Raw genomic sequence first — 24,331 nt, 5'->3', positions numbered from 1 at the left:
TAGGTAAGATTACCCAGGGAATAAAGGAGGTAGGAATAAATCTGACAAACTCTGCATTTAGAGCTGAGGAGGAGGAGCTACCCATGATGGACTGGACAGAAAGACAGAAGAAAATGAACAGACTGTGGGTCACGGAGGCCAAGAGAGGCACGTACTTCAAAGAAGAAACGTGCACATGTTGGATGTGGCAAAGAGGTCAATAAGGTGAAGGCAGAAAGTCTTTTGGTCTCATCCACGTCAAGGTCACCAGTGATTGTAGCCATGGAATCCAGTGATGAAAGCTGGTCTTTATGAGTCAAATAATGGGCAAATGGTGACAAAACAATATGTGCAGGGGCCTCAGACATCCAAGGGCAGAGGACAGATAAAAGGAGTTTGGAATGACTAAGATGTCCATGTCAGGTGGCCTAGCAGTTGGTGGACAGGGCAGACATGACAGTCTCCTTGTTGCAGGCAAGTAATCTGAAGGTCAGCATTGGTGATTAACTCTACAAGGTCTTCTGACAAAGGAGGCAAAGCTAAGCTATAGGTCTGATGGGTGGGGTGATGATGGGCAGGCATTCACGTAGAGTGACATCTGGGTCAGCACAAGTGATTCTGAAGCAGGAAACACTTTAGTCCTGCTTTCCCTGCAGGTCCTGGTCCTTCCCCTGGTGTGCCCAGTTTGTGGACTGCAGACTGCCCCTGCCTCTTCCAGGTCTCTCATGCCTTCCCCTGGGACCATCTTGCCTCCCACCTAGGCATAGACCCCACAAGGGCAGAATCTGCCACTTGTCCCGAGAGTTAAGCCCACAAATAGAGGGAACACTGGCTACCCTGGTCACCATTTGGGCTGAGATCTAAAATTCCTAAACCATTTTGAGGACTCAGCTGTGGCCCTGAAAGCCACTGTGATGGAGAATGGACTCTTCTGAGGCCACAATAGCCCTGACTTTAGTGGTTCTAGGAGAAAATGTCTTTGTTTGGGCTGAAGACCCCTCCCAAAATGTATAAGAATCTCATGTATCAGAATGAATTGTTGAGGGACCGGCCCAGTGGTGTAGCAGTTAAGTGCGTGTGCTCCACCTTGGCGGCCCAGGGTTTGCCGGTTCGGATCCCGGGTGTGCACCGACACACTGCTTGTCAAGCCATGCTGTGGCGGCATCCCACATAAAGTGGAGGAAGATGGGCATGGATGTTAGCCCAGGACCAGTCTTCCTCAGCTAAAAAACAAGGAGGATTGGCAACAGATGTCAGCTCAGGGCTAACCTTCCTCACACACACAAAAAAAGAATGAATTGTTGAAAAGAAAAAAAGACATTAGAAAATTGTTACAAAAGAAATTTTTATACTTCATTTCACCCAAACAAGCATATTTTGACATATATCCTATGAGCTATCATTTCATGAACATATCCTCCCCTCCACTACCAGGGGAATATTAATTATGAGTTCCAACCAGAGCTGCAGGAGCCCATCTCCTCCTGCTACGTTTTCAGCAGGCAGAGCACCACCCAGCCAACATGCCCACCCCACAAATGAGAATAGGAGAAATTGTACCATTGACTTTGAACTCCCATCTTGGGGGTAAGAGAGAAGAGGCTGAGAAGTACTGCACTGTGCCTGACAATAATAATAATATGTAACTTTTTTCCCCCATTTCTTCACAGTTTGCAATGCACACACATTTTCTTCTAAAACATTTGTGTTTCTTCTCTTTTACTTTTAAAGCCTTGTGGGTGGTTGAGAGGAGAATATACTTCTCATGTGTAACAGATTACCTGTGATTTCTGTAGAGGAACATCAAAGAGATATCTAGTTTTTCAAAAGAAACTAACTTCCATTTACATTAGCATTCCAAAAAATGAAATACTTAGCTATAAATCTAACAAAATATCTGCAACATCTATATGAGGAAAACCACAAAATTCTGGTGAATGAAATCAAAGAACTAAATAAATGGAGAGATATTCCATGTTCATGGATAGGAAGACTCAATACTGTCAAGATGTCGGTTCTTCCCAACTTGATCTATAGATTCAATGCAATCCCAATCAAAACCCCAGCATGTTATTTTGTGATATCAACAAACTGATTCTAAAGTTTATATGGAGAGGCAAAAGACCTAGAATAGCCAACACAATATTGAAGGAGAACAAAGTTGAAGGACTGACACTCCCCAACTTCAAGACTTACTATAAAGCTACAGTAATTAAGACAGTCTGGTACTGACAAATAGATCAATGTAACATTGATATGTCATCAGAGTCCTGAAATAGGCCCACATAAGTATAGTCAACTGATCTTTGACAAAAGAGCAAAGGCAATACAATGAATCAAAGATAGGGAAAGAAGGCAATCTGAAAAGGCTACATACTATATAATTCCAACTATATGACGTTCTGGAAAAACTAAACTATGGAGACAGTAAAAAGATTAGTGTTTTCCAGGAGGAGTTGGGGTGATGGGGATGGGGGTTGAGATGGGGAGGCATGAATAGGCAGAGCACAGAGGATTTCTAGGGCAGTGAAGATACTCTGTATTATACCGTAATGATGGATGCATGTCATTAAACATTTCTCCAAAGCTATATGAGGTACAACACCAGGAATGAACTCTTATGTAAACTATGGATATTGGGTGATTATGATGTGTCAATGTAGGTTTATCAATTGTAACAAATCTACCACTCTAGTGGGGGATGTTGACAATGGGGGAGGCTGTGCATGTGTGGGGACAGCAGTATATAGGAAATCTCTATACCTTCCTTTTAATTTTGCTGTGAACCTTAAACTGCTCTAAAAAAACAGTCCATTTTTTAAAAAAAAAGATCGAGTGTTTCTGGATGGTGAGGGTAGGGATTTAAAAAAATTTCTTCTTTAAATTTTTTGCATTCTAAAATTTAGTTATAGTTATTGTTGATGGTTGATTTAATCATACTTCTCAATTCATTTTAATTTATGAGCACTGGTCTGTAAGGACACTATCTTGTTTAGTTGATTAATCAATTAATTTTTCTTTATCCTGCAACTGCACTTCTAACTGTCTCCCCATGGGCCACCAAAGCTGATCTCCCATTTTTATGTATCCTTATAAAAAAGGATGTTATATCAACTATAAGCATTTCTACTGTATAAAATAAAAAAAGAGAAACTAAGTGCTGATCTTTTTCATCTAGTCTTTCTGCATATATAAATAATAAGGAAAAGTAAAGTCCAAATTCTTGTTAATAATAGAAGTGACTAGTGCAATAGTAATTAATGGAAGGGATCTTTAATTAAGAAAGATTGCATTAAAGTATGAATTAGAATATCATTAGCAAAAGCTATAATAATCTAATTAAAGTAAATATTCCAAAAGAGACCCAAAGATCTATGCATAGACAATTGGTAGAATAAATAAGAAGAGGAGTAAAAGTTGTATAAAATACAATTAGACGTGATTATACTTGGTGCATAGTAGGTGATCAATAAATGTTTGTGAAAGAATGGGTGATAATTCATTGTTAGTACCAAAAAATTCTCTATTATTTGTTGTGTGGCAGAGAGACAAGAGAGCTCTGAGCACCAAGACAGGTCATACTGTTTATCCCTCTTCTACTAATTTAAGCAAGAATTTCCTGGAATTCAATTCTCTTGAGGCAGGTAAGTCTCACAGAACCTTCCCTTGAAATTATGTCTGCCTGGCCTAGGTTAACTGTAGACATTATTCATTAGAGAACTGACTGCTCCACATAAAACTGACCCACTCTTAACATCAGTTAGGCAGATTGGAGTTTTGGTTTTCTTTTTTCTTTATGAAATGTGTCAGCCAAGAGTAAGCAGGCTGATCAGATTGCATTACAGTGACGGCATTACTGCTGGTCATTACAGGCGACATGGACAAGGAGGCAGATGAAGATCTATTTCCTTAAAGAAGGAGTAAACAGCAACCAAAGAAGGGGTTGCACAATCATTTTTTCTGCAGCTCTTTGCAAGGCTGGTAGGAAATGAGTGAGGAGGAAGGAGAGCTACATTCTGCTCCTCCTCCAAGAATGGATGCAATTATTATCGTGTTAGCCAGGGCACAGAACTGCCAGAGCAAATCTTATCCAACTGTCTGGGAATCCGTTCTGAAGAAGGAAAAGGAAAGCTATCTTTTTGTCCTTTATCTCTGTTTTGATTCCTTTTTCTACTGATTTCAAGATACTCAAATACATCCTAAGGTCAAAGAATATGCTAACTCCATCTAGCATTAAGTAGCTGCTGGCTCTAGGCAGGTTGCTGTTATTTTATTATTGATTAGAATATCTTGAATAGCAAAATGTAGACATCAGTGATCAAAATTTAAAATTATATATTTAGCTTTTGTTCTATTACTCAAATCACAAGCCAACCCTGTCTTGGATTCAAGCTGTCTTCCCACACAAAAGCACTGCTTTCCTCTTAGGTTAGTTGCCTTCCACCCTCCACCCCGATGTGTGGATGCACACACCACACGCGCGTGCACACACACACACACACAAAGTTTGCCGGGCCCCTTCCTGGGAAATGCAGACGCCATCAGGTCATGGTGCTTGCCGAAGAGGCTGAAGCTCCTCTGGCCACATCTATAGCTCCTCTGCCTGTCCTATCTCAGTGGTCATATTTGATACCAAACCCCAGCCACCCACACCTACTTCATTTATCGGTCAGTAATTGACCATTCCCAGGTGAGACAGCAGCCACCTGGTCTTCACTCCCACATCTCAGTGCTGATCTAATTAGCCACGAGAGGTTATCAGGAAGGAGGGCAGCACTGGGAAGCAAGGGGTTAGGAGAGAAATAACTGCTGACAGAATAGCCCCTTTTTCCCCTCCCCTCCTGTAGCATCAGCCCAGGAGGTCTCAGTCCCTGTCTGGTCCCATAAATACCTGACTTTGATTCCTCATGAGCTGCTCCTCACCCAGCTCCTTACACCTCTGTTCCCTGGCCCACCAGGCAACGGGCACGTCTGCCAGTGGTAGGGAGTTAAGGGAGTACAGGCTTGCACAGCTTGGCAAGTAGGAGACGGAGTGAGTCCCCAGGAAATGTGTATCTTGTAGGGCTCTCTGACACAGGAAGCCAACTCACTAGGTTACCTGGGCTGCATTCACCCAGTAGTTACATCCCCTGTGTGTTCTATTGAGATTGTGTCTGCAGTGGGTGTTTGATAATGCCCACTTGGATTTTTTTGCAGCCACGTATTATGTTCTAGAACATTTGGAGGAGAGCTAGAATAGTTTTCTGAAGAAAATTTTGACCCTGTGAGTAGGAAGTCCCTTTGGCAGGAGGGATGGCCTGCTATTCAGGCAAAGGCTCACCTGGGCCACTTGAAATTCCTTAATAGGATGTAAGCCCCACCTCCACCTTGTCTGGCTTTATATGGAGCTGTTCCTAACCAACACCTAGATTGATTCTATGTAGCTTGGGGGAGCACAACAATCTGTAATTTCTTTAAAACTTTCCAGATAATTCTGGTGCACAGCTAAGTTTGGGATCCACTAATCTAGGCCGACTCCCTCAAATCCATATAAAGATACTGGGGATCTAAAAGATCAAGGCTCAGGTCTTCTACATAACAGTGTTCCTACTGCCCCATGCCGGCCTTCCTACAAATTTTCTTTAGCAAATGCCTTCAAGGACACTATGAAATTCAACGTGATTACTATCAGATAATTACCTGTTTGTACCGTAAGTGCAAATATCAACATAGCCAAAAAGGCAAGTAACCTCTTAATGCTATTATGAAGGAGTTATGACCTCACAGACCTGCAGAAAAAGACTCCCACAGACTGTCTTTGGAGAACTTCTGAAGTAGACAATTGGCTTTCTTGCTGTTATCCCACACCTTAATAAGAATAGCAGCAACAAGAAAAAATAAACATGCTTCATTTTAATACACAAAAATCCATAAACTTCATTTCAACAAGCAAAATTAAATGCAAGCATGCTTCACCTTCAGCAAAATATTTTAAAAGGATTTGGGGGCTATTTTCTCTTCAATCACCAATGATTTATTTGGTGTGCTGCTGTACGTACTAGGCTCCTTGAGATGAGAGAGAAATGGCACCACCCATCTGGCAGTCTTTGTCTGTCTGGTCAACCGTCATCCCCATTTGTCTCATACTCTCCTCTTCCAGCGAGGGGAGGGCTCTCTCCATTGTCTGTCCTTCCCGCTCTATAATTATCGTTTGCTTAGACATCTGTCTTTCTTACTTCATTATGTTACTTCTCAAGGGCAGAGTCCACTTTTGCTCATTTTGTATTCTCAGTGTCTAGTTAGTCCTTAGTACACTATTAGTTGAACGGAATTGAACTGAAATTGGTTAGAGCAAGGAGGAAGGGATGTCATTTGGAAAGGACACATATCAAGTCATGGATATTATACACACAGGTTATCTGCAGGGCATAGATATGCTTGCTAGAATAGGGAGTGTGTGAAAGTGTTTCTGTAATCATTAGGCACGTTTTTTAAAGTTACTATATGTCCTAGCAATTATAGCTCTGTTACTATAAGTCTATTTTACTACAGATTAACTTTTCTTACAGCTTGTTAAAATTCTCTAAATCACTGTAATATTCCGATTAGATAGGAATATGACCTTCGGGAGATTTAAACCACAGTTTGTAGTGATTATTGGTTTAATTCTATGATTGGGATTATCCATTGACTTGAATTTGGGATGTGGGAAAAAATTTACTAAATTTGCAGATGCCATAAACCAAGTGAGATTGCCATGTAATGAATTTATTGAATCTTTCTTAAATTAAGAAAAATAAATGATCTACCAAAAAGATGTGATTCCCTCCCTCTTTCTTGCTGTCAACATTTCTAAAGCTCTACGTGTTAGATTCTGTGTTACGCACCAGAGGGCTCAAGCTGAACACATGGTTGTCTCTTATATGGAGCTCCGAGTTAAGCTCCATTTTTCAATCTATGGGTCATTATAGATATCAGTTTGGTGGATTTTAGTTAGCATTTTTAAATAGAATGGAATTGAATAGGAAATATTAGAATTAAGAAATGTTTTTAGTCACGTTTTATTTTAGTAGACTAGATAAACAGTTGGATACGAATGTGTGTACTGGGTTGTGACGTAATTTTTTTTTTTACACTGGACCATGTCAAAAGCATGAAATACACTGGTATAACTGATATATTGACAGAGAAAATTTATGATATCCTAAATATTCCATTGAAACAAAATTACATTAGCAGTTGTTTTAAAACAATTAGAAACATGCCATCAGAAAAGTATCAAACAAAATCAGGGGAAATGAAAGTTTGAGTTGAAAGCCCAAAGAACCATTGGGAATATGCAAAGAAAATTTCATTTTTATAAATCTTAAAATAGTCAGTGCTATGGTAATCGTGACTGCCATGATGGTATGACTGCCATGAAACTCCGACAGGAAATTCCTAATGGGATTAGCAGAAATGTGTGTGGAGTGGCAGAGCGTGACCCGTCTCAATGCCCGACACCAGCAATTGCCATTTTGTGACTACTGCCTCCCCCTTTCCACTCACTTCCTGCAGTATTTTATTAGAAACTTAATTTTTACTGCCTTCCCACCAACATAGAAGCCCAGCCTCCAGGTCTTTGTTTTCTCCGTTATCCTCCCTAACCAGTTAGAGTCAAAGTCCTGGTAATTCTCCTTCAAAAGATATGTTGCTTCCATGTCTATCTCTTTCACAGCCTTTCTCACTGCTTGTCCATACTGTTGCTTTAACCACCTGTCCATCCCCGTTACTCCACTCCCCTCAATATATCCCATAAATCCCACAAATCCCACATACTGCCAACTGTACAGGATGCTGCTATTCCTATCCTGTGCACTTCATTCCTAGCACTTCAATGGTTTGAAAGAATTTGAGCTCTGAAATCAGTGGTATTGCTTATTAGCTATTGACTTTGGGTAATTAATTAAATTTTCTGAGCTTCAGTTTCATCCAGTATAAAATGTGAGTTAAATGAGTACCACCTCACAGGATTATTGTGGGTTTTAAATGAAGTAATGCTTATGAAGTCTTTAGGACATAAGAACACCTAGAGAGAGCATAGTAAGTGCTCAATAAAATAAGTTTCCACATCATAACACATCGCTAACCTATATGATGGGGTGTACACTCTTCACGACAATACTCAACTGTCCTTAGTCTGACATATTGTGTTCATAATATTAGTCAGATCCTCCTGATTCACAGCCTGACCACTGTACCTATCCAAGAGCATTGTAGCCTCTGAAATGTTTGCCTTCTCCCTGAATAGCCACTTCCACAGTGCACACTTATCCTTCTCAGCTGCACCAAGTTCCAACTTCTGCATCGTACTTCTTGTTTTCTTTCGTTCATTTGGCCCTTAGCAATATATATGATTAGTTATTTTTTCTCCTACGTGTATCTTGATGCATGAAATTTATAGAGAGATGCCATGGCAAACAAAAAAGTGCAAGTGCCAAGTTTGGTGCAATAGATATAGGAAAATAAATGTGTGAAAGAATAAGAAATAAATGAGTCATTTGTACTTCCAAATTCAGTGAGGTACCACATTTGTCTGGCAACTTTGATAAGTTCATTTGATTCTAGTTAGCTGACCTTTGTTTTCTTAGCATAGAAGTGAATTGCAGGGAGACTGACTGAGTCACCAGATTTTATATAGACCTCAGAAGTTATCAATGTCACTCCACCTTTTTCAGCCCTGAGAAGCTGTGCTACCAGCACCAGATAGGGGAAGCTCTTTTATCTCTATTTCTCCCACTCCTTTTATCCTTTTTATGGTGAATAAATTTACCACTTCCCTTTCCTCACTTCTTTTTTACTTTTTTAATGTCACTATACGTTGTTTTGGTAACTTTAAAGTGGTAGTTAATCAACAGGTCTTGTGTAATATTTTCTCCCCAAATGAGGAGTAAAGATACTCAAGCTGACTAAGAATGAATGCTTAAGATTTATGTGCTATTGATTGAGTAAATTAATCTGACAGTTCTAAAACAGTATTTTAAGAGAAAGAGACATTTATTCCATTAGTTCCTCAAATATTTGATTTAAAGCTTAGTGCAATGGAACCCTACTGCTATAGAAAAGTATAGCGCTCAAAACATTTTTGAGCACAAATTGTGTATCAAACCACAAGGCAAGAGATTGCATTCTTTTGCAGTGCCTAATAATTTTCTTGAGAATAAAATGTGAATCTCTGTTGCACAACCTACAGCTTTTTTCAACACTTGAGGAGGCTTGAAGAACCATGTTTTATCCCGTATGGGAGAATATGATTCTAAATAATGAGTATCTTAACCTTAATCCAACCAAAATGTCATTTAGGCATAATCACCTTTTGTATCCTGCCTGCTCTGGTTAACAATTTCTGTAATAAATTTCACAGTTGAGGGATTAAGCCTTAGAAATGATTAATGTTGAAGAGTAATACAAACTACACTAGCCTTTTGGAGGAGGAAGGAGAAAGACCAGGCAGGTGGGGTTATAGAGGGATGACGTAGACATTTTAACACAGACCTAGTTCCAGACAGGTGCCATGAAAGAGAAGTCTAGCGATATACTATTGAGGTGATTTTCTCTCTCTTTAATAATAGCTTCACACATTCAGCATGCTAGTCTGCTGAAAAATTCATTACTGCTCAGTTGAATTGTTAAACACATTTGTAGAGGAAACCCAGCAGATCGTTGCAACAGGAAGAATAAGAAGCAGGAACTACTATAATGGTCATCTTTGAAAAATATAATTTGTACCAAAGGATTAAATATTGTTTTAAAAATCAGAAGAAATTTTTTCCTCAAGGAGCCAATGACTAAGCCTTAAATCTTTAGAGATCCCTTCTGGGTGGGAATAAATCCTGCCGTCCCACCTTCCATGAACCTTGATAGCAATGTGTATCAAGCATACCTCAAAATCATATGTGCTGCGCCTTTTTCTCCTTCCAACTGGTATTTTTAAACTTTACCTTACAATCATTTAAGAGTTTATTAAAAACTTCAGTATTTTGCTTACTTTCATAGCCAATTTCTCAAGAGAGGTATAAATATTTAACAACTGACTCTCTGGGAGAGAAACACCCAGATTCGTAGTTTGCCGATTTCCGTGGTGTAAATACTCCCACCATGACCAATTTCAAGCTACCTACATGATGTTACTGATCATCGAGTTAGGAAGAGAGGAACACAATCAGCTGTGTGAGCCAGCTCCTGCACACTACTGGTTGTAGGCCTACTCTTCCCATCTTTCACCACTTATGTATCTTAGTAGTAGCTCCAGAATTTTTATATAAAAGGGAATTGCAAGACCAACCTAATCGGAAAGGGAGGCTGTATGGTAAGTGCACTATTTCTATTGGATTATATGTTTATTGGGAGTGAATTAGGGGCATAGAGAGAGAGAGCAGTGGTAAAAGTAGCTAAAGCTCCTCCTTCCATGTCAGTCACCCACCCTTGGCATGGCCATCCATTAGAAGTCTTCTAATCCAGCCTTGGTCTCTGTTCTTGAATCATCTTGGCAACCATCTCAACCTTCCCCTACTCACTCTGATTTGAAATCTTGGGATCATCCTTGATTCCTTCCCTAGCCTTGCTTCCTACGTGCCACCAGTCATTAAATGCTGCCAGTGCTACCTCTGCCATGGTTGTCATATCCCTTTTCTCTTTATATTCTTTATACTACAACATTGATAGATTCCTCCCTACTTCTTATGTGGCGATAGCCCTGTAATTGATCTCCCTACCTGTGGATTCTTCCCTGCTAGGTCAGTGCAACCTGAAATCTGCTTCCTTTGTAAACTTCCTCATTGTTTCACTGGCCTGTTGGAAAACCTCTAGTAGCTTTCTACTGCCTCCCAAAAAGTCCAAATTTGTCGACAAAGCCATTAAGACTCTCTAGTCTGGCCCAAACTAAAATCCTAGCTTTTAGCTCCCAAGAGCCACTGTCATGTTACTGCATACCAATACAGTTGTTTTACAAATAGCATCCAATCTGATAAGTCAGGCACATCCAGCCATGTACTAGTTGATAAATATTTTTAATAATATCCTGCTTCTGAGTATACCATGTTTAAACATTCAGGACAACCTACCCTTTCCTGAATAAATGGTGTATTCTCCTCCGTCTGCACCTTTCTCTTTGCAGGCTCCTTTGAATTCCTCCCCACCCCACATACAGTTGAAATCTTCCCTATCAGTCAAGGTCCGACTCAAATGCATGTAGCACTCATAGATATTAAAAAAACAGAAAGTAGAGATAATATTTCTCAAAACTAGAAGTCAAAGAGAAACGACTGTGGCATCTAAATGACTTAAACTGGATGCCAGAGACTGACTGGGGCCCAGATAGGAAAGAATGTCAACGACCAATGGGGAGCAGTGATGAGCAACTCCTAGGAAAGGCGTGTTAACGCTATTGAACTGGAGCCTCATGAGCTCTAAGTCAGGGTGATTGTAACCCTTCTAAAGCTGGGTAAGCACTCTAAAACAGCAACATGTAAGACTCAGGTTTAACCCCAGATTTCTTCCCAGATATGTAGCGGAGTCTAATTAGATACTTGGGCCTCGTGTGCAGAACTGGTTTAGACAAAGTAAAAAGCTCGTGTAATATCCGAAGACCCAGAGTGCGTCAAGATAATACAAGATCTAAAAGTGCACTTCAGAGAGGGACACGCTTCCTATTTTTGCACCATGCATATTCTTGCAATGGGAAACTCAAAGATTTGACATGGATTATAAAATGGGAAACCTTGGGGCTACGGGTTTCGATTTGGTAGTAATCTTGTTTCTCCATTCCTACTCTTCTTTACATTTTTTGCTGCATTTTACACAGTTGAAATAAGACTATGTTTACAGGGTTTTAAAAATCACCTGTAATCCCGCTGTATATTAACCCACTAATATTTTAGTATATTTCCTTCTAATATTTTTTCTACATATGTATTTTCTCTACATATTGTATTAGATGTATATTTCTTGCAGCCTATAGCATAACAACTTATTGACACAATTTATCAAAACTTAGGGAAAATGAAAAATTATGAAAATGATACATATATTCCTAAGATTTTTCTTCCAATTTAAAACATTTCAGTTTGCATCATTCACTAGCCTTTTATACAGGGAAGATGTTTTCTTTGATGATGGAACCATGAGTTACAGTTTTGTATCCTCTTTCTTATATAAATTTATTTAACTTATATAAACTTATATAAAATATGGGACCCTCAATATTTTTCTACTTCAGTTTTGTTATAGTGAAGCAAATAATTCCTAATTAAGAATAAACATGTTGTGTTTACAATTATTTTCATCTAGTTTACAGTTGTCTCACTCACTCCTAATTCAATAGCTACATATTTTTTTTAGCTACCCACCTTTGTCAAGACTAACCAAAGCATTCAACTTAGTTTCAAAGAAACAAAAACAATCTTGCATTCATGTTTCATCCTTTTTGTGTTATATAATTGTAGTCAAATTCTGTGGTAACAAGAACAAGAACAAGCGGCATTAACAAGTTCTGGAAGAGTCTCTGACTCTTGGCCATCACACAACGTAAGTGATAGGAGCAGAACCGAGCAGGCCCACCAGAGAGGGTGTACCAGCTGCCAAGGTTTCATGAGTCATGGGCCTCATCAGTAACTCTCAGACTGGGAACGGAAAGCTCATATGCTAGGTGGAGGTTATTTAGTTATGTAACCCTACAATGAGCCTCATTTTTCATAAACCCTTACCAGTTATTTTGTTTACTTTCTTAGGCTCAATTCCTAGAAATAGAATTATTGGTTCAAAGGGTATAGATATTTGTAATGTTCCCGTCTATTCATCAATTTGTGCTCCCATAAGCAAGACTGAGAATGCCATTCTTACCCCACCATGGCAACCATTAAACATTATATTTAACTTTGCCAAATAAATAAGCAACAATATGGTGTTTTGTGTTAATTTAGCTGAATATGGTATCATATAATGTGATTTTTAACTCTGCAGGCATGTCAGCTTCACCTAGGAAGCTTCTTAAAAATTTTTGCATCTTATAATTTTAGCTACAAAGTGTATTGCATTGTTACAATTATAAGTAATAAAAACAGCATATTAATTTATTTTCTTGCTTTATAATCTATTATAAAATATTGGTAAATAAATTATATTAGGCCTATACCAACAAAAAAAGTGGAAGGGGGGAGGGGAGAAGAGAAGGAAGGAAAGAGGGAGGGAGGAAGGAAAGGAAGGTCCATCAATAGCATACTAAATAAGCATTAGCTGAAATGTTATTGGAACTCAGACAACATTTTAATGTTTAACCTTGTACAAAATCATAGTAATCTGGAATTTTAGTGTAGCATATGTTTCTAGCCAGTGTTATCTTAGTGAATTCATCACCAAGTTTTAAATGTTCCAGTATAATTACAAATGTTCCAGTATAATTTGTTGGAAGGACAAATCTGAAAGGATATTGTTTAATTTTTGGCGTTTTGCTATAAATTTATTTATAGATTACACTTTCTCCTAAGTATTTTAAGCAAAAACAGGTATTGTAATAAGTTACTTACAAGCCCCCAAATGAGATGTACCCCATCTAGTGATGGAATTACAAATTGCCTGTCTTCATACATAGCAGATGTCACAGCAGAGGAGTAGAATTTATTGTCTAAATTAGCCAGCTGAAAAAGAACACTGATACATATATATCCCTTTACACTAAGAACATATCTTCTTAAATGAAAATTGAGGCAAGTATAAGAATACTTATGGTAGCAATGTAACTCAGTATTTTGAACTACAATTATCCCAAAAACATCCAGAATGTATGGTTGCTTTGCGTATGTATGTCCTTAGGGAAAAACCTATCCTCAAATGCAGTCAGTAAAAGCTAAATGAAAATCATAGAAACCGTGGCATGCTATGAAGACAGGCTAAAATGAAAAAGGCAGTATTCCTTCATTCAGTACATTTGCTGAGAGCGCGCTATGAGCTATTCACCTCACTGGGCGCTTTCGGCACATCAATGAGCAAAAGTAGACAAAATGATACTGAACCAAGTGGGCTCACCTCCGGGTGAGTTAAATGAGACTATACACCAGTGGAAGTTGTCTCACAAAGTAAAGTGTATTTGCAGCAAATAGAAGGCTATGAGGGATCATTTCCAAAGTCATGGCGTCCCCAAACAAAGGGAAGCAGGAACTTTTATTTGGTTGGGGGATGAATATTCAAAAGGGAGAGGTGGGTATTCGCTTGCACAGGCTCAGTTGGAGAACATGCTTCTGCATAATGAGGCCTAAGCTCCTCCTGGAGAGACCTTTGCATTAAAAATAAGGCAAAGTTCATGGGCATAGCTCTTGTGGTGAGGCTTAGTCAGTTTCAGGATGGCTGGTGGTTTCATCTCCTTAACACACAAAAGCAAAAGAAACAACTTGGAAAAACAGTTAATTGCTTCCAAACCCACCTTTGCGTTTCTCGAGACACCTATTCCCTGACAAAAAGTGTTGCCCTCTCAGAGCCTACATCCCAGCAGGGAAGACAGTCAATACACAATACTCACAATAAGTGGGTAAATGTTTTGGTACTTTAGAAGGTGATTAGTGCTATGGAAAAAATTATAAGTAAGCACAGTAGGACTTCAGAAGTGACAGAGAGTGGAAGTCAGAGGACTTGTATTTAACAGTAGCCTGGTCTGGAGGGACCTCACTGAGAATGTGACACGAGAGCAAAGACAGAAAGAAGCCCTGGGTGATCCCTCCACCTTACTTCTCTAACCTCCCTGCCTACTCAGCCGCAACTGCCTGCTGAACTCTTAGCTCTTCCCCACGACTCCTGCCTTTGCACTAGCTGTGGCCTCTGTCTGGAGCACAAAGGATGAGGCAAATGTGAGCCCTGAGGTTGGTAAAACAATAACCAAACTGCTACAGGAGATGAGAGACAGCACAATTGCTTCTGGTTGATGTTATCAGAAAAGGTCTTAGGGAGGAATCATCTTTCAAAAACGCTTTTCAAATTTACCACTTACTGTCTTTTCTCTTATCCACATACGTCATGAATTATTTTTACCTCCCATTTTGTTCTCTTGGAGGCAGTAGAATTTGGGAATTAGACTCACTTGGTTTCGGATTCCAACTCTTCCACTTAATGTACAGCTCTGGTGAGCTGGATTTTTCTGAGCCTCAGTTTTCTCATCTGTAAAATAAAGATAATAATCCTTCTTTGAAGCTTGTTGTAGGAAAACTGAGTAATATACAAGATCTGGCAAATGATCATGAGAGAGGACACCAGTCTTGAAAGATAAATGGAGCAGAGAGCATAGGACAGTTTTTAAATTGTGCTAAGGAAAATGTATCTAATTTTATAGGTGATTAAACCATTAAAATTGTTTTGCGCAGAGAACTGTCTTGTTTGTATGTTTGTTTTAGAATGATAACATTAACAGCAAGTGGAGGCTAAGTTTTTGGAATTGACTAAACAAGACCAAGTGGTATGATATGGCACTGTTGTGAGACATGATCAATTCAGTTAAGCCTGGTAGTGACAGAAGAGGTGGATTTGATAACTGGCAATTAAAATATGTTTTCTAAAATTTATATCTTGACATTTAGTCAATTCGCATAATATAGAGAAAATAAATAAATTTTTCTTAATCATTTTCATTGATGTTTTGACCCAATTTCATAGAGTTTGGCTTTAGGTCATCCTTGGATTTATTGTTTCAAGAATGTATAATTTGAGGACCAACTACTAGAGCTACCAAGAATAGGAAAGGGGGTAAGAAAAGAAGAAATCAACTGATAAACAGGAGTCAGAGAGTCTGGGAAAACAAACTTAAGTAAACTCTATTTTGTGACCCAACAGACTTCACTTTAAAAAGCATTTCTCAGCTGTTGACTTTGAAAAATAATTACATTACCGAGCTTGGAGCTTGTAGATAACCGAGATGGATAAGGAAATTATGGTTTCCTTCAACTAGTTGCATGGCCAGGCTGACATCCTTGCATAGCAAAGAGCAGATGGAAAGTGTGTGGAAGGATAGACCAGAGTAAATCCATCATCACTGATAGAAAACCATGCATGTTCAGTTTTGCCTAGGTGAGGAGCACCAGCTTTTAAGTTCCTTATTATTTTTGAATAGATAATACATTATATAGTTTAAAATTCAAACTATAGAGTGATAGAGATATTGTATGTATATACAAGCAAAAGATATTCATTTTTCCCTTTTTAATACAAATAGTAGCATATTAAATATACTGCTTGGTATCTAATGAGTTTTTTTTTAATTATTGTTGGGTATTTTTTTGTTTGTTTTAGCTATTGTTGTTTTTCTTAATGTATTTTGGAGATTGTTGCATATCGATACATAAAGAGTTTCCTCATTATTGAATATGGCACTTCTTATACCATTATATGAAAGTCCCATAATTTTTGCAACTAACTCTCTCCCTATTAATGGACATTTAGATTGCTTCTAATCTTTTATTTTATACAATGAATAACCTTGTCATATATCAATGAGCACAGTTATTTATTTTACTCACAGGTTAGTACCTAAAGTGGAATTGCTGGGTCAGAGTGTATGTGACTTTGACAAATGTCAACTTGTTCTCTCTAGAAGTTGTACTAATTTGCATTCTCACAGGTAGAGTATGAAGAGCACTATCTTTGACTTGAGAGCAGACAACTGTATCATTAATTCCTATCTAGCTGGAGTAGGTTCAAAGTCTCTTACATCAACTCACAGGTATTCCTTCCAAGGATGTTTCTATCTACACTCCCCTTCTACATCAGCGGTTCTCAACTGGGGATAGTTTTGCCTCCCAGGAGACATTTGGCGATGTCTGGAGACGTTTTTGATGGTCCCAACTCGGGGGTGGAGGTGCTGCTGGCATCCAGTGGGTAGAGGGATGCTGCGAAACATCCTGCAATGCACAGGACAGTCCCGCCCGCCTTCTCTCCCCACAAAGAATTTTCTGGTCCAAAAGAACAGTAGTGCAGAGGTAAGAAAATCTGTCCTAGATAAACATCTACCTCATCTCGATCATACTAAATACATCTTACAAAGCTTAGCATTCTCCACTCTTTCTAACCTAAGGTCTGTGACGAATAAAATGATAGGTCCTCTGTGCTTCCATAGTATATCTGTTTTTTTGCTTTTTGTTTCTTTTACAACATTCGTGTTGTACTGAAATTAATGATTTGCTGGAACCATGAGCTCCTCAAAAACATGAATGTATCTTATTTATATTTGTGTCCTGACTATCTGGCACGAAGTAGGCAGTCAGCTTGTTGAATGAATGGATGTTAACAGTGCTTCCTAATTGTTTCTGGGTGACTTAAGGGATTATTTTATTTTTAATCAAAGACTATTCTTTTTTACTCTTGCTTCATCTTTCTTTGATTTCAAATGTCCATTTTTCTTTAGACTTAGGCAGGCAATTTTTTCTATCCTACGGAAGAATTGTACCAGGAAATATCGATGGAATAAGTAATATTGGCCTTTCCCCTGATATGACTTCTATAAAGTGTAGTTTACTACCACAGCATCAGTCACTTAATTAAGTAACTCTTGCTCACTTATAGCTTCTGATTGAATTTGTCTTGTCTCCTCAAATGGATTGAAATCTGCGTTAAGGGCAAAAATCAAAACGTTTAAGCACCTCATGATGTACAATGTAGTGTTTTACAGGCTTTAATGCAGGAGAGTGACAGGTTGTTTGACTCTCTCTTTTTTTAAAATCACAACTCTCAGACCAAACCCAAAGAAGATCCTACCTTCAGCAAAGAAACTCTTCATTCTCAAGAGCAGAGCACCACCGATTCCCTCAGACTCGCGGGCCCTCCTTACAGACAGCAGAAAGCAACACTGCGGCGTCGGTCCACTTTGTAACTTGGCCTTCTCCTGGGCTTCCCTGTTTCTCTAGGAGCAGAAGGGCCCACTGAGCAGCTCCTGGCACAACCCCCTTTTCACATCTCTTTCCATCACCGCAAATACTGCCACCAGACACCTTCCCATCGTTCAACATGATTAAAGATCCAAGTGTGGGGCTGGGAGGAAAGACCCGTGGCTGGTGTCTGACATGAGCTCAAAGCAGAAATCGCTCAAAAGCTTTCAGCTGCAGCCCAGTAGCAGGGGTCTCGGCGTGGGTGGGGAGACACGTTACCTGAGGACAGCAGGTGGAGTGGAGGCCGGCTTCTAATGAGAACCATGGGGTGGGGACGTGTGGCGGCCAGGGAAAAGGACGGCCGGTCGGCAAGGTCAGGGAGGAGCGAAGCAAGGATGAGGATCCTAGTGTGTGAGGCTGAGTGGCGCTAAATCTATCCCGCAGAAAATTGGGATGCAGAGCGGCTTTGATCGTATCAACACAAGATTTTAAAATGCAAATGCAAAAAAATACAAATGCAGAACTGCTTAGTTTATTTCTAATAGCTTGTTGTTTAACCACCATTTAGCCCTGAGATCCTGTTGCATTCTCTTTGCAATTAAAATAAGCTTGCAATTGAAGTCCTTCAAAGCTGACTTGCACAAAAAGAAGGAAAACATTCAAATTTAGATATGTCAGGCAAACCAAGTAAATGATAAAAGCCAGCTTGATTAGAGAAGGTAAAAAATAACAAAACAAATATTTTAATAATTTCTTCCCTAGAAGTGTTCAAATTTCTTTAAAAAAAAAAAAAAAACCTTATTTTAGGCATTTTTAAACAGCAACTTTGATATTTGGCTATGAATTATCTCCACCGTAGGAAATTGGAGCTATTGAGGGGTTAATTTTTCAAGGTTATTAAGACCTGAGTCTTGATTTTGCTGAGAAAGAACTCAAAAGTCCACATCTCCCACATAATCTAAAAAAAATAGAGCTCATTATTGTATTAATTTTCAAGTTAGCGAAAAGCTTCTTCTTCAAATGATAGTCGTTAGGCAGGGGTTTAGGAGAAGATAAAGTAAACTTTATTTAAGTGTTGGATCATTTAATATGGACTCTCTATAAAATACATTGCATAGTTCCTGCCTTCTTAGGTAAATGATGCCAAAATAATAATAATTCATGATTGTGTTATCTGTTATGTTCCAAAAACCATGCTGAGTATTTAACTTATTTCATTTAAGCTCTATAACAACAACTTGAGGCAGGTAAATTTAATTTTGTGACATTTTTCCTTAGACAAAAGGATATTAATGTGCAGTCTTGGAAAGGTTCACAGGCATGAATCCCCTAAAATTATCTGCATACATGTATGTGTGTGTTCTCGTGTGTTTCTAGAGAGAGAGCCCTTAGTTTTCATCAGCTTCTCAGAAAAGTCTGGGGGATTCATCATTATGAAGAGCAAGAACTTCTGTGCTGCCTGGATCTCTATCAGCCTGAATTAGTCAGATGGTTTCAAAGCTATGTATTTTGAGTTTTCTGTTGTTTCTCTTTTTGTCTGATGATACTTCTTGCCCAGATCATTGAGCTTGCCTCCACAAAAAAAATGCCCCTCTCTCTCCCCTGTGTGCAATTGGTTAACAACATGGGCAAAGGTAATTGCTGCCCACAGAATTATCACGATGACCTGCAGTCTCTCAGCATCCTGCTGGTCCAGGGCCGCCGAGCGTCTCTCCATTCTTTCTGTTTAATGCTCTTCCCACCAGAGCAGCTTTGGAGCAAGTCACAAACAGATGAGATTCCCTGCCGCCTGTCTTATTAAGCGTGGGTGTCTGTTATGAAAATATGTGGCACGGCATAGTAGTGGAACCCACTATTTTCAGAATGAGCAGTGGCGGTGTCAGCTTTCAACAAGCCAGGCTTTTCATCAAGTGACCAGTTATGAATGTCATTATAGTCAGTGTTAAAGCCATCCAGGCTGCCCCTGAGTTGCAAACCACTTGCAAAAAGAAGACTCCCTCTCCTCTAGAGATATATATATATAGTTTTTTTTTTTAATTTTTCCTTTCTTTCCATTTTCTTTCCAGAATTACAGCTAATAAGGAAACAGCACAGAAGGGGCCCAAACATTAGCATCCATTAGAATTCAGTTCAACAGGAATTATAGCCTTGAGAAGGTGACTTACCCTCTGGGCCTCGGTTTCCTTCCCTGTAGAAGGTGGACAATGTTTACCCTGCAGGCCTGCTGCATTGCCAGAACAAGGCTTTAAATCTTTGCGCATGATTTTAAGGGCAAAAGCGCTAACGGGAGCTGCTCTCGAGAGTCCAGTTCCCATCAAACTTAAAGACAAACTCCCTTAGAGATACCGTTACCTTCTGTGTGATTCATGACCAACTCAGGAAGAATTCATGATGCCACAGAGTCTTAGAAGAAAATCAGTAACTGCCAGTGGGGATGACAAACACTCCCTCCTTGACCAAACTTTCCTCAGCTCCTCTGAGCCCTCTTCCCAACTAGGCCTCCACCTTCATCTTCCATGGCTTTCCTTGCAGAGTCCAGTTTTAGCAAGAATCCTGCTAAACCAGTTTAGAGAGAATTCTCCCACCCTTGACAGCTAGGTGATCGCTGATCACCTGGCCTGCCTTCAGCACGAGTCCTGTAAGCGGTTTAGCTAGAACCCCCTACCCTCGATGGCTCCTCTCCATCATTTTCCGTCCACTGACCACCCCCAATCTGCTCCTTGGTTATAAATCCCCACTTGTTCTTGTTGTATTTGGAGTTGAGCTCGACCTTTCTCCCCTCCTGCCATAGTCTGGACACTTATCGCAATAAAAGCCTTCCTTACCATTTTAACAAGTGTCAGAATAATTTTTTCCTTAACACAGATCAAAGGTTAAATATTGAGTTTTTTAAGAGGCTAACACTTATAAAATGCTTAATATGTGCCAGGACACTGTTCTGAAGGCTAAATCTATTCCTCACAACATCCCAGTGAGGCAGTACTATTATTATTATCCTCAATTTATAGATTAAACTGAGGCCTGAGAGGTTGTTATTTGCGCAAGCACACAGAGCTAGAGCTAGGTAGTGGAACTATTCTAATCCAGGGATTCTGGCTCCAGGGTCCATGCTCTTAAATGCAATGCCAGACTGCCCTCAGAGGACTAAAATTTCAGTTGGGAAGACTACTACGTCAGTGCTCTTAGAGCAAAGCTGTCAAACGCAGCTGCCCACAGGAGCCCAGGTCCTGGAAAGGTAATGTAAACCAGTGAAGCAGGGCGGGTGGGGAATGGGCCGCCTGGAGAGACCATGCCCTCACGGGGACCAGTCCTTATCAGCGCCATCTAGTGTCGTTATCTGGAAATGCATAGCTTCCAAGTATTTAAAGAGAGAAGTGAGAGCAAAATCTGGATTTTTATGAAAGATCTCTTCAATTCAAAAGACAAAAAAAGAAAAGAAAGGGAAAGAGGGAGGAGGAAAGAGAGAAAGGGGAAAGGGAAAAAGAGGGAAGGGAAGGGAAAACCACGCAGGACAGGCACATATATACACACACCGGCAGGAGGGATTCATTCAGTCTGTGGGCCACCTGTTTGCAACCTCATTTTTAGAGGTTAAATCTTATCATAATGGACTCTCGTTGATTTTAAAGACATATACTCCTCACTCTAAACCACCAAGTAATTACGCTTTTAAAATCTCCTATGTGTCTAACGTATTGGAGACTAAAGATTTCTGCTGTTTGGTTGGTGAGGGGAGGGGAAAGTGCATGGGTTGGGGGGTTGTCTCAGGCTGTCTCTCCTGGGTGCACGGAGATGCGTGACAGTTATGTGAGTCGTGTTGATTTCCTCTCTGCCCATAAATCAAGAGATTTCTAATTACAGGTGTTAGCCAAGCAATCTGGGCTTTTCTTCTTGATTCTTGAATTGATGGATAATTTACCCTCCATTAACAAAGCAAACAAAAGAAAACACCCTTTCAAAGTTAAACTAGTACAATCAGCTATCTGTGGGAAATGGAAGTAAATGCAATGCTTCTGAGAGCTTTATGAAGTCCCTCATCTTTTTCTAAGTCTCTCAACTTTCAGTTGCTGAACTTTGAGCCGTTCGTATTGTACAGTCCTCTTGGCAAACCAGGTTTCTTGGCTGCAGGTGTATGACACAGGAGACAGTCTGTACTCCTGGCTTTAGGACACCTTCCAGCTTTTTGTAGCAGGTGTCCAATGTACTTATTTTTCATTGTCTAAACCTGGATTACAGATATATGAAGTTTAATAAATGAGAATAACCATGTTCTTACTTCCAAAAACAGCACTCTTTTTGTGTTTTCATTAATATTTCATGCTATAGGTTAAAATTTCCTATTATTTTGAAGTTTGGCAGGGCATTAATAATGACCATTTTGGAGGGAAATGGGATCAATTAACACCTTTTCATGCATAAGACTCTGCAGTGTGTCCTGTGGAGTGAGCAGGAAGGAATCAATAAGCTTGTCCCCTTCTCTCCTGGGGCTTGAAGTACTTTCGGAGAAATGAGGCATTTATACAAGTAACAACGGTACAAAAACAGTGCATAAAAAGCACAATACAAGGGACACAGATGACCATTGCTGTAGGATTTTAAAAAGAGAGAGAGACTTATGACTGGAAGGCTTTAGAGGCCTTCAGAACAGAAAGGGGATTTAAGTGGGGCCTTGAAGAATGGTTAGGCTTTTTTAGGATGAGAGGGGCAGAGAGTGGGAGGAAGGTGTAATAAAACGGATGTGAGAGAGGGAGAAGGAAAGACAGAGCTTGGGGCACAGCAAGTGAGTGCAACAGAAAACTCCAGAAAGGAAGAAATGGATGTAAACCTGGGGAAGTAGTTTGAATGAGCAGAAAGCGATTGAGATTAAGGATGGGAAAATATTCAACCATTAACATGAATAATGAAATTAGAAGGAAGAGCTATCCAATAAGTTGGATTTATTGTTAGACTTCATATGATAGTAGATCAGCCAAATAACATTGAACCAAAAGATAAAAATGATATATTTTCAAAATCTGGACCTGAACAGATTTGCCGTTGCCTTATTTTGACCCTTTATAGCCTGAGTTAAGATTGTGCTGTTTGATTTATTATCCATCACATGCAAAGAAGTAGGATCCTTGAATTTTGGAGCTGGAAGGGTCCTTAGAAATCATATAACTCATTTTGCCAACGAGTTAATTTGGGGTCCAGAAAGATTCAGTGCTTAGCATGAGGTCACAGAGCCTGTGAGTGATAGAGGTAACATTAAAACAGTCATCCACTGATTTCTGAACCACTGCTCCATCTACATCACCTAGTGCTTGGTTATTCTTCCAAAAAAATGTTTATATGTAAACACATACAGATAAATTTTCAGATGTACTTTGTAAAATTCAGTATCTTCCCACCTTTGGGTACCTCCATCTCTCTTTCCCTGTCCCCAACTCATCACACTTCCTCCATTTAACACCTAATATGTCTCCTTCTAAATATTTTTAGACTTTAGATAGTCATATACAAACGTATCTGCACCCACACACAAGACATACCTATGGAGTGTTTTAGATTATTGTTTTACAAAAACGAAAACATATATAGCCCTTTCTCTACCTTGCTTTTCTCATTCGACCATACCTTGGGGAAATACCTCCCAAGTGAAAAATTATAGCCTCATTAATTGTTTCTTTTAATGGTTGCATAATGCTCTCCAGTAGAGCTATGTCATGATTTAGTGTACCAGTCCCCCATTTATGGAGATCAGTTTGTTTCCAGTGTTTTGCCTTTACAAATAGTACTTCAGTGAACATACTTGTACCTGTATCTATATATGCTGGTATTTTATTTCCATTAATAACGTTGGCATTGATAGGTCAAGGACATACATATTTTTAGTTTTAAAACTGAACTGCTTCCCTAAGAAAGCTGTAACCATACACATTTGCACTTACAATTAATAAAAATACTTCCTTTTGCTGGGTCTCCCTAGGCCACAGTGTTATAATTCTTTTTTTCTTTTTTAATTTTAGCAAGTGCGATTGGTGTAAGGCAAAATCTCATTGTTACATTATTTCCATTTCTTTGACTATAGATGCATTTGATCATCTTTTCATAAGTTTGTTGGCTGTTGTGCTTCCTATCTTGCAGGCTGCGTTTTCATATTCTTTATCCATTTTCCCGATGTACTATTTTGTCTCCTTATAAATTGTTAAGAGCTTCTGCTATATTATAGACATTTCTGCCTGGCCTCTAGAATTCAAACATTTTTTTTTTTCAAATCTATTGTATTTCTTTATGGTATCTTTTGCCATGCAAAAGTTTTGAATTTTATTTAGTCACCTACGTTTATACTTTTTATTATAGTTTCTGTATTTTCTGCCTTGCCAAAAGAAGCCTACCCTCTCTGTCCCTAGATTATATTTATGGTTCCTAGATTTTCTTACAGGATATTTATTTATTTATTTAACATTTTAACCTTTAATCCATCTAGGATTTATTTTTGGAGCTGGTGTAAG

At 39.2% G+C, this 24,331-nt stretch overlaps 1 protein-coding gene and 1 long non-coding RNA gene across 2 annotated transcripts in view; one reads left to right on the top strand and one right to left on the bottom strand.

Moving 5' to 3' along the window:
• Nucleotides 1–24,331, top strand: part of GPRIN3 (GPRIN family member 3) — a 61,372-nt gene that overhangs the window by 29,026 nt on the left and 8,015 nt on the right. The window lies entirely within an intron of this gene.
• Nucleotides 14,198–17,865, bottom strand: LOC147916503 (uncharacterized). The gene is made up of 3 exons (XR_015553016.1): nucleotides 17,728–17,865; nucleotides 15,065–15,141; nucleotides 14,198–14,353 (listed from the first exon to the last, which is right to left on the bottom strand). It is a non-coding gene; the product is annotated as an uncharacterized LOC147916503 (long non-coding RNA).

Source organism: Ceratotherium simum, chromosome 8, assembly GCF_057802395.1.
Source record: "Ceratotherium simum simum isolate JZ-2026a chromosome 8, ASM5780239v1, whole genome shotgun sequence".
Taxonomy (NCBI): domain Eukaryota; kingdom Metazoa; phylum Chordata; class Mammalia; order Perissodactyla; family Rhinocerotidae; genus Ceratotherium; species Ceratotherium simum.
This window is presented reverse-complemented; position numbering and strand designations above follow the sequence as displayed.